Genomic DNA, 10,012 nt, shown 5'->3' with positions numbered 1-10,012 from the left:
CACTGCTCCCAGCCTGTATTTTATTTTATTTTATTTTATTTATTTTTTTTTTTTTTTTTTTTTTTTTTTTTTTTTGGGACAGAGTTTTGCTCTTGTTACCCAGGCTGGAGTGCAATGGCGCGATCTCGGCTCACCGCAACCTCCGCCTCCTGGGTTCAGGCAATTCTCCTGCCTCAGCCTCCTGAGTCGCTGGGATTACAGGCACGCGCCACCATGCCCAGCTAATTTTTTGTATTTTTAGTAGAGACGGGGTTTCACCATGTTGACCAGGATGGTCTCGATCTCTTGACCTCGTGATCCACCCGCCTCGGCCTCCCAAAGTGCTGGGATTACAGGCTTGAGCCACCGCGCCCGGCCTCAGAAAAATTTTTATATTTTTGGTAGAGTTGGGGTTTCACCATGTTGGCCAGGCTGATCTCAAACTCCTGACCTCAGGTGATGCACTGGCCTCTGCCTCTCAAAGTGCTGGGATTACAAGCATGAGCCACTGCACCTGGCCCTGAGCTGTGTTTTTGAGAGACTTGAAGGAGTGGGAGCTAAAGGGACAAAAAGTTAGAATCTGAGGGCCTTTATGTATATATGTATATGTTTTATTTTGTTTTGTTTTTGAGATGGAGTCTTGCTCTGTCACCCATGCTGGAGTGCAGTGGCGAGATTTCGGCTCACTGCAACCTCCGCATCCCGGGTTCAAGCAATTCTCTGCCTCAGCCTCCGAGCAGCTGAAATTACAGGCACCTGCCACCACAGCCCGGCTAATTTTTGTATTTTTAGTAGAGATGGGGTTTTGCCATCTTGGCCAGGCTGGTCTTGAACTCTTGACCTTGAGATCCACCCACCTCAGCCTCCCAAAGTGCTGGGATTAGAGGTGTGAGCCACTGCACCTGGCATTTTTTTTTTCTTTTTTTTTTTTTTGAGACAGTCTTTCTCTGTTGCCGAATCTGGAGCGCACTGGTGCCATAAGCCAGTAACTGGGACTATAGGCATGAGCCATCTCGCCCAGCCAGAAAATATATTTTAAGGCAACTAGAGAATAATGACACTTGACTTTTAAAGGAGCAATAGACTGTCACTTGCATCTCAACAGCAAAGCTGGAAATCAGAGTATTGGAATGACATCTTCTTACTAAATCCCAATCTAGGATATTATGCCTAATGAAAATAACTTTGTTTTTTGTTTGTTTGTTGTTTCTTTGAGACAGTCTTACTCTGTCACCCAGGCTGGAGTGCAGTGGCATGGTCATGGCTCACTGCAACCTCAAGAGTTCCCAGGCTCAAGCAATCCTTCTGCCTTAGCCTCCAAGTAGCTGGGACTACAGGCACACACCACCATGTCCAGCTAATTTTTAAATTTTCTGTAGAGATGGGGTCTCACTATGTTACCCAGGATGGTCTCAAACTCCTGGACTCCATCAGTCCTCCTGCTTCAGCCTCCCAAAGTGATAGGATTACAGGCATAAGCCACCATGCCCAGCCAAAAATAACTTTCAAAAATGAAGGCAAAATAAAGATATATTCAATCTACCACAGACTCATATCACGGGCAATTCTAAAGGGTAATTTTCAGTCATAAAAAAAAAAAAGTGCAGCCAGGAGCAGTGGTTCATGCCTATAATCCCAGCACTTTGGGAGGCAGAGATGGGTGAATCACCTGAGGTCAGGAGTTCGAGACCAGCCTGGCCAATATGGTGAAACCCCATCTATACTAAAACCACAAAAATTAGATGGATGTGGTGGTGTGTGCCTGTAGTCCTAACTACTGGGGCTGAAGCAGGAGAATTGCTTGAACCTGGGTGGTGGAGGTTGCAGTGAGCTGAGATGGTGCCACTGCACTCCAGTCTGGGTGAGAGAGCGAAACTCCATCTCAAAAAAAAAGAAATGGAGAACAATAAATGTGTACAAGGATAGGTGTAGTCTAAACAAACATTGGCTGTATAAAGAGAAAATGATGTCCTGCATTTAAAACATTTAGAGGTCAGGTTCGGAGCCTCATGCCTAAAATCCTAGTGTTTTGGGAGCCTAGGTGGGAGGATTGCTTGGGGCCTGGAGTTCAAGACCTGCCTGGGCCACATAGCAAGCTCTCCATCTCTACAAAAATTTGCAGTGGCTCACGCCTATAATCCCAGCACTTTGGGAGGCCAAGGCAGGTGGATCATGAGGTCAGGAGTTCGAGACCAGCCTAGCCAATATGGTGAAACCCTGTCTCTACTAAAAATACAAAAATTAGCTGGGTGTGTAGTCCCAGTTACTTGGGAGGCTGAGCCAGGAGAATAGCTTGAACCCAGGAGCAGAGGTTGCAGTGAGCTGAGATCAAGCCACTGCACTCCAGACTGGGCAACAGAGCAAAACTCCATCTCAAAAAAAAAAAAAAGCCAGCCATGGTGGTGCATGCCTGTAGTCCTACCTACTTGGGAGACTGAGGCAGGGAATCACTTGAGCCCAAGAGTTTGAGGCTGCAGTGGGCCATGATTACCCCACTGGACTCCAGCCTGGGTGACAGAGCAAGACCCTGACTCAAAAATAAAATTAAAAAAAAGCAAGAAATAATAAATAATAAAATGGTATAGAGGCCAGGTGTGGTGGCTCTCATGCCTGTAATCCCAGCACTTTGAAAGGCCAAGGCAGAAGGATCAATTAAGCCCAGGAGTTCAAGACCAGCTTGAGCAACATGGGGAAACTCCATCTCTACTAAAAATACAGAAATTAGCCAAGTGTGGTGGTGTGGGATTGTAGTCTCAGCTACTCTAGAGGCTGAGGTGGGAGGATCCCTTGAGTCTGGGAGGTCAAGGCTGTGGTGAGCATCACATTCCAGCCTGGGCCAGAGTGAAACTCAAAAAAAAAATAAATAAATAAAGAGGCCAGACATGGTAGCTCATGCCTGTAATCCTAGCACTTTGGGAGGGCAAGGCAGGTGGATCACCTGAGGTCAGGAGTTTGAGACCAGCCTGGTCAACATGGCGCAACCCCATCTCCACTGAAAATACAAAAACTGGCCGGGTGCAGTGGCTCATGCCTATAATCCCAGCACTTTGGGAGGATGAGGCGGGTGGATCACCTGAGGTCAAGAGTTCAAGACCAGCCTGACCAACATGGAGAAACCCATCGCTACTAAAAATACAAAATTAGCCAGGCATGGTGGCACATGCCTGTAATCACAGCTATTTGGGAGACTGAGGCAGGAGAATTGCTTGAATCCGGTAGGTGGAGGGAGAGGTTGTGGTGAGCTGAGATGGCACCATTGCACTCCAGCCTGGGCAACAAGAGTGAAACTGAGTCTCAAAAAAAAAAAAAAAAAAAAAAACTGGACGGGCGTGGTGGTTCATCCTTGTAGTCCCAGCACCACCCTTCCCCCAGCCTCTGGTAACCATTATTCTACTCTCTACCTCCATAAGATCAACTTTTTTTTTTTTTTTAAATATATGTTACTGCTAATATTTTTATTAGATTGATATCAGTTTCTATTTTTTTTTTTTTTTTTTTTTTTGAGACGGAGTCTCACTCTTGTTACCCAGGCTGGAGTGCAATGGCGCGATCTCAGCTCACCACAACCTCTGTCTCCTGGGTTCAGGCAATTCTCCTGCCTCAGCCTCCTGAGTAGCTGAGATTACAGGCATGTGCCACCATGCCCAGCTAATTTTTTGTATTTTTAGTAGAGACGGGGTTTCACCATGTTGACCAGGATGGTCTCGATCTCTTGACCTCGTGATCCACCCGCCTCGGCCTCCCAAAGTGCTGGGATTACAGGCTTGAGCCACCGCGCCCGGCCAAATTTTTTTTTTTTAACAGGCACCGCTCCCGGGCTGGCCAGTGAGGCGGCGCCTCAAGATCAACTTTTTTAGCTCTCACATATGAGTGACAACATGCAAGATTTGTCTTTCTGTGCCTGGTTTACTTAACATAATGACCTCCAGTTTCATCCATGTTGCTGCATATGACAGGATTTCATTCTTTTTATGGCTGGATAATATCTCACTGTGTATATATGGTACAATTTTGTGCGTGTGTATGAGACAAGGTCTCACTCTGTCATATAGTGGTGCAATCTCCACTCATTGCAACCTCCACGTCCTGGGATCAAGTGATCCTCCCACCTCAGCCTCCCAAGTAGCTAAGACTACAGGCACATGCCACCACGCTCAGCTAATTTTTAATTTTTTGTAGAGATGGGATTTCACCATGTTTCCCAGACTGATCTCAAACTCCTGGTGTCAAACAGTCTGCCTGTGTTGGCCTCCCAAAGTGCTGGGATTGCAGGAATGAGCCAGTGCCTCCAACCAACCACATTTTCTTCATCCATTCATTCATTCATGAACACTTAGGTTGATTTCCTACCTTGACTACTGTAAACAGTGCTGCAATAAGCATGGTGTGCAGGTATCCCTTTGGTATATGGATTTCCTTTCCTTTGGATAAATCCCAGTAGTGGGATTGCTGAATCGTATGATATACCAGAAATGCAAAGATATGCAAATCAATAAATGTGATGCATCCTATCAACACAAAGAATGACAAAAACCCCATGACCATCTGAATAAATGCAGAAAAAGCATTTGATAAAGTTGAACATCGCTTCATAATAACTTTAAACAAAATAGGCATAAAAAGGGTATACGTCAACTCAATAAAGGCTACATATGCCAAACCCACAGCTAACATACCGAATGGGGAAAAGCTGAAAGCCTTTCCTGTAAGGACTGGAACAAGACAAGGATGCCCATTCTCACCACCCTTCTTCAACATAGTACTAGAAGTCCTAGCCAGAGCAATCAGGCAAGAAAAAAAAATAAAAGGCAAGTCAACTGGAAAAGGTAAAGTCAACTTGTGCCTCTTTGCAGAGGATATGATCATTTGGAAAAATAGAAAAACCTAAAGACTCCACCCAAGGGCCAGGTATAGTGGCTCACACTTGTAATCCCGCCACTTTGGGAGGCGGAGGCAGGAGGATCATGAGGTCAGGAGTTCGAGACAAGCCTGGCCAATATCGTGAAACCCTGTCTTTACTAAAAATATAAAAAATTAGCCAGATGAGGTGGCAAATGCCTGTAGTCCCAGTTACTTGGGAGGCTGGGGCAGGAGAATCACTTGAACCCAGGAGGTGGAGGTTGCAGTGAACACTGCAGCCTGGGTGATGGCTTGAGACTCTGTCTCAAAAAAAAAAAAAAAAAAAAAAAAGACTTCACCCAAAAACTCTTGGAATTGATAAATAGTAAAGTTGCAGGCTATAATATCAGCATACAAAAATCAATGGTGTTTCTATACACTAATAACAAACTAGCTGAAAAATAAACCAAGAAAGCAATCCCCTTCATAATAGCTATAATAAAGGAATAAATAAAATACCTAGGAATCAATTCAACAAAGGAGGTGAAAAACCTTTACAACAAACTACAAAATACTGATGAACAAAATTGAAGAGGACACAAATGAATGAACATCCCATGCTCATGGATTGGAAGAAGTAATATAGTTAAAATGAGTCGGGCACTGTGGGTCATGCCTATAATCCCAGTACTTCGGGAAGCCAAGGCAGGTGGATCCCTTGAGCCTAGGAGTTGGCGACCAGCCTGGGCAACATGGAGAAACCCCATCTCTACAAAAAATACAAAACTTAGCCCAGCATGGTGGCATGCACCTGTAGTTACACATACTAGGGAAGCTGAGGTGGAAGGATCACTTGCGCTTGGGAGGTAGAGGTTGCAGTGAGCCAAGATCGTGCCAGTCTGGGTTACAGAGTGAGACTCTGTCTCAAAAAAATAAATAAATAAAAATTGTCAAAATGACCATACTACCTAAAGTAATTTACAGATTCAATGTAAACCCTATCAAAATGCCAATGACATTATTCCCAAAAATAGAAAAAAAATTATCATATGAAACCACAAAAAACACCAAATTGCCAAAGCACTGAGCAAAAAAAAACAAGCTGGAAAAATCACGATATTTACTTCAGAATATATTACAAAGCTTTAGTAACCACAACAGCATGGTATTGGTATAAAAACAGACATATAGACCAATGGAACAGAATGGAAAGCCCAGAAATAAATCCACATATTTATAGCCAACTGATTTTTTGACAGAGGCACCAAGAACATACATTGGGGAGCCCGGGGGTGGTGGTTCATGCCTCTAATCCCATCACTTTGGGAGGCCAAGGCGGGCAGATCATGAGGTCAAGAGATCAAGACCATCTTGGCCAACATGGTGAAACCCCATCTCTAATTAAAAAAAAAAAAAAAAATGAGCTGGGTGTGGTGGCGTGCACCTGCAGTCCCAGCTACTCAGGAGGCTGAGGCAGGAGAATCGCTTAAACCTGGGAGTGAGAGGTTGCAGGGAGCCAAGATTGGGTCATTGCACTCCACCCTGGGCAATAAGAGTGAAACTCTGTCTCAAAAAAAAAAAAAAAAAAAAATTAACTGAGAGCGGTGGCACATGCCTGTAATCCCAGCTATTCTGGAGGCTGAGGCAGGAGAATCACTTGAACCTGGAAGGCCGAGGTTGTAGTGAGCTGAGATCACGCTACTGCACTCCAGCCTGGATGACAGAGTGAGACTCTGTCTCAAAAAAAACCAAAAACAGTTAACATACATTGGGGAAAGGACATCCCCCTTCAATAAATGATGCTGGAAAAACTGGATATCCATATGCAGAAGAATGAAACTAGAGCCGTATCTCTCACCATATACAAAAATGAAATGTGGGGAAATGGTTCAGGACATTGGTCTAGGTAAGGATTTCATGGCTAAGACCCGAGAAGCATAGGCAGCAAAAACAAACATAGACAAATGAGACAATATTAAACTAAAAAGCTTCTGCACAGCAAAGGAATCAATCAACGGAGTGGAGACAACCGGTACAATGGGAGGAGGTATTTGCAAACTGTTCATCTAAGAGGGACTGATATCCAGAATATACAAGGAACTCAAGCAATTCAACAGCAAAAATGATCATAATTCTATTAAAAAGTGGTCGAATGACTTGAATAAACACTTCTCAAAAGAGCACCTACAAATGGCCAATGGGTATATGAAAAAATGCTCAATGTCACTAAATATCAGGGAAATGCAAATCAAAACCACAATGAGACATAGTATTACCCCAGTCAGCATGTCTATTAACAAAAAGACAAAAAAAGGCCGGGCGCGGTGGCTCACGCCTGTAATCCCAGCACTTTGGGAGGCCGAGGCGGGTGGATCACGAGGTCAAGAGATCGAGACCATCCTGGTCAACATGGTGAAACCCCGTCTCTACTAAAAATACAAAAAATTAGCTGGGCATGGTGGTGCGTGCCTGTAATCCCAACTACTCAGGAGGCTGAGGCAGGAGAATTGCCTGAACCCAGGAGGCGGAGGTTGCGGTGAGCCGAGATCGCGCCATTGCACTCCAGCCTGGGCAACATGAGTGAAACTCCGTCTCAAAAAAAAAAAAAAAAAAAAAAAAGCTTGCAATCACAGGTCAAGTCAGGTGTAGTCTGTAGCACTTTGGGATGCCAAGGTAAGTAGGAGAATCATTTGAGCTCAGGAGTTTGAGACCATCCTGGGCAACATATCAAAACCCCATCTCTACAAAAATCATAATAATAATAATTAGCCAGGTGTGGTGGCACATACCTGTAGTCCAGCTACTCAGGAGGCTGAGGCAGGAGAATTGCCTGAACCCAGGAGGCGGAGGTTGCGGTGAGCTGAGATCGCGCCATTGCACTCCAGCCTGGGTAACAAGAGCGAAACTCCGTCTCAAAAAAAAAAAAAAAAAGACAAAAAAAAAATGTTGGCTTTTCCGTCGTGTGGGCCGGAATGTTGCGGGCGGTGCTGGACTGTGATTCCCACGTGGTGGCTTTCTCTCACTAGCCCACTTTGGTCCTCCTTGACGTCCTGGGCCTGTGGGCTCGCTTCCTGTCGAGATGCCGAAGGTCAAGTCAGGGGCTGTGGGCCACCGCTGCGGGCAGCAGGAGCAGCACCGGGAGCTCAGGAGCACTGGAGGACTCATGTTCAACACGGGAATTGGGCAGCGCATTTTGAAAAATCCTCTCATTGTTAACAGCATTGTCGATAAGGCTGCCTTAAGACCAACTGATGTGGTGCTAGAAGTTGGACCTGGAACTGGCAACACGACTGTAAAGTTGTTAGAAAAGGCAAAAAAGGTTGTTGCTTGTGCACTTGACCCAAGGCTAGTAGCTGAACTTCACAAAAAAGTTCAGGGCACGCCTGTGGCCAGCAAACTTCAAGTACTGGTGGGTGATGTGTTGAAAACAGATTTGCCATTCTTTGATGCTTGTGTGGCAAATTTGCCTTATCAGATCTCTTCGCCTTTTGTCTTCAAGCTGTTGCTACATCGACCTTTTTTCAGATGTGCTATACTTAGGTTTCAAAGAGAATTTGCCCTCCGACTGGTTGCAAAACCTGGAGATAAGTTATACTGCAGACTCTCAGTACACAGCTGTTGGCACATGTGGACCATCTAATGAAAGCTGGAAAGAATAACTTCAGAACACCGTCCAAGGTGGAATCCAGCGTTGTAAGGAGAGAACCTAAGAATCCACCACCACCCAGCAATTTTCAGGAACGGGATGGTCTAGTAAGGATAACCTTTGTTAGGAAAAACAAGACACTCTCTGCTGCATTTAAATCAAGTGCCGTGCAACAACTCTTGGAAAAAAACTATAGAATTCACTGTTCAGTCCATAATATTATAATACCAGAAGATTTCAGCATAGCAGATAAAATACAGCAAATCCTAACCAGCACAGGCTTTAGTGACAAACGGGCCCATTCCATGGACATAGATGAGACTTCATCAGATTGCTACATGGATTCAACGCAGAAGGTATTCATTTTTCCTAGGCATTTGGAAAACAGAATTTTTCAAGGTCAAGAAAAGAAATCTACATTTTTTATATTTGAGAAGATAATGCTTTTGCTTCACTGAGACATTCCTTACTTGACTATTTTTGATTTAGTACGACTAGTGCTGTCACCATTTATTATTCTGAATTTTTAAGTTGGAAAGTTCTAAGTAAGCAAGTTTTTTTTTTGTTTTGGTTTAATATATAACATAGAGCAGGTCCAATCTATTAATAATAATCTTCACGTTCAGGAGCCGCAGAGACGCACAACTTTATACTTAAACTTATCATTTCTAACAGTTTATTGTATAAAGATGTTACTCTTCTATTTACTGTGTAATATACTATGAGGCCTTCTTTAGGTCTGTTCCTCCGGTAGTAAAAAAGTTAAAATAGGCCGGGTGCGGTGGCTCAAGCCTGTAATCCCAGCACTTTGGGAGGCCGAGGCTGGTGGATCACGAGGTCAAGAGATCGAGACCATCCTGGTCAACATGGTGAAACCCCGTCTCTACTAAAAAAAAAAAATACAAAAAATTAGCTGGGCATGGTGGCGTGTGCCTGTAATCCCAGCTACTCAGGAGGTTGAGGCAGGAGAATTGCCTGAACCCAGGAGGCGGGGACTGCGGTGAGCCGAGATCGCGCCATTGCACTCCAGCCTGGGTAACAAGAGCGAAACTCTGTCTCAAAAAAAAAAAAAAAAAAAAAAAAGTTAAAATATGCTTCACTAGTCACACATTCCCCATACCATTTCTTGTTATTCACATGTACAGTAAAACAATTGTTTCTTAAAAAAAAAAAATGTTGAAGATGATACAAAGAAAAGGGAACTCATACACTGTTGGTGGGAATGTAAATTAGCACAGCCACTATGAAAGACAGCACAGAGGTTTCTCGAAAAATGTACTTTTAGCCAGGCTCGGTGGCTCACGCCTATAATCCCAGCACTTTGGGAGGCCGAGGAGGGCAGATCACAAGGTCAGGAGTTCCAGACCAGCCTGGCCAACATGGTGAAACCCCGTCTCTAGTAAAAATACAAAACTTAGCCGGGCATGGAGTTGGGAAGCTGTAATCCCAGCTACTTGGGAGGCTGAGGCAGCAGAATGGCTTGAACCAGGAAGGCAGGGTTTGCAATGAGCTGAGATCATGCCGCTGCACTCCCACTTGGGCGACGGA

At 44.5% G+C, this 10,012-nt stretch overlaps 1 pseudogene across 1 annotated transcript; it reads left to right on the top strand.

Moving 5' to 3' along the window:
* The first annotated feature begins 7,771 nt into the window (after positions 1-7,771).
* On the top strand, positions 7,772-9,234 carry LOC116538314 (annotated as a pseudogene). Its single transcript, XR_004263599.1, has one exon. The product of XR_004263599.1 is annotated as a probable dimethyladenosine transferase pseudogene (transcript).
* The last annotated feature ends 778 nt before the right edge of the window (positions 9,235-10,012 follow it).

The sequence above is a fragment of the Sapajus apella genome, unplaced genomic scaffold (genome assembly GCF_009761245.1).
Source record: "Sapajus apella isolate SASKATOON/1434 unplaced genomic scaffold, GSC_monkey_1.0 scaffold119, whole genome shotgun sequence".
In the NCBI taxonomy this organism is placed as follows: Eukaryota; Metazoa; Chordata; class Mammalia; order Primates; family Cebidae; genus Sapajus; species Sapajus apella.
This window is presented reverse-complemented; position numbering and strand designations above follow the sequence as displayed.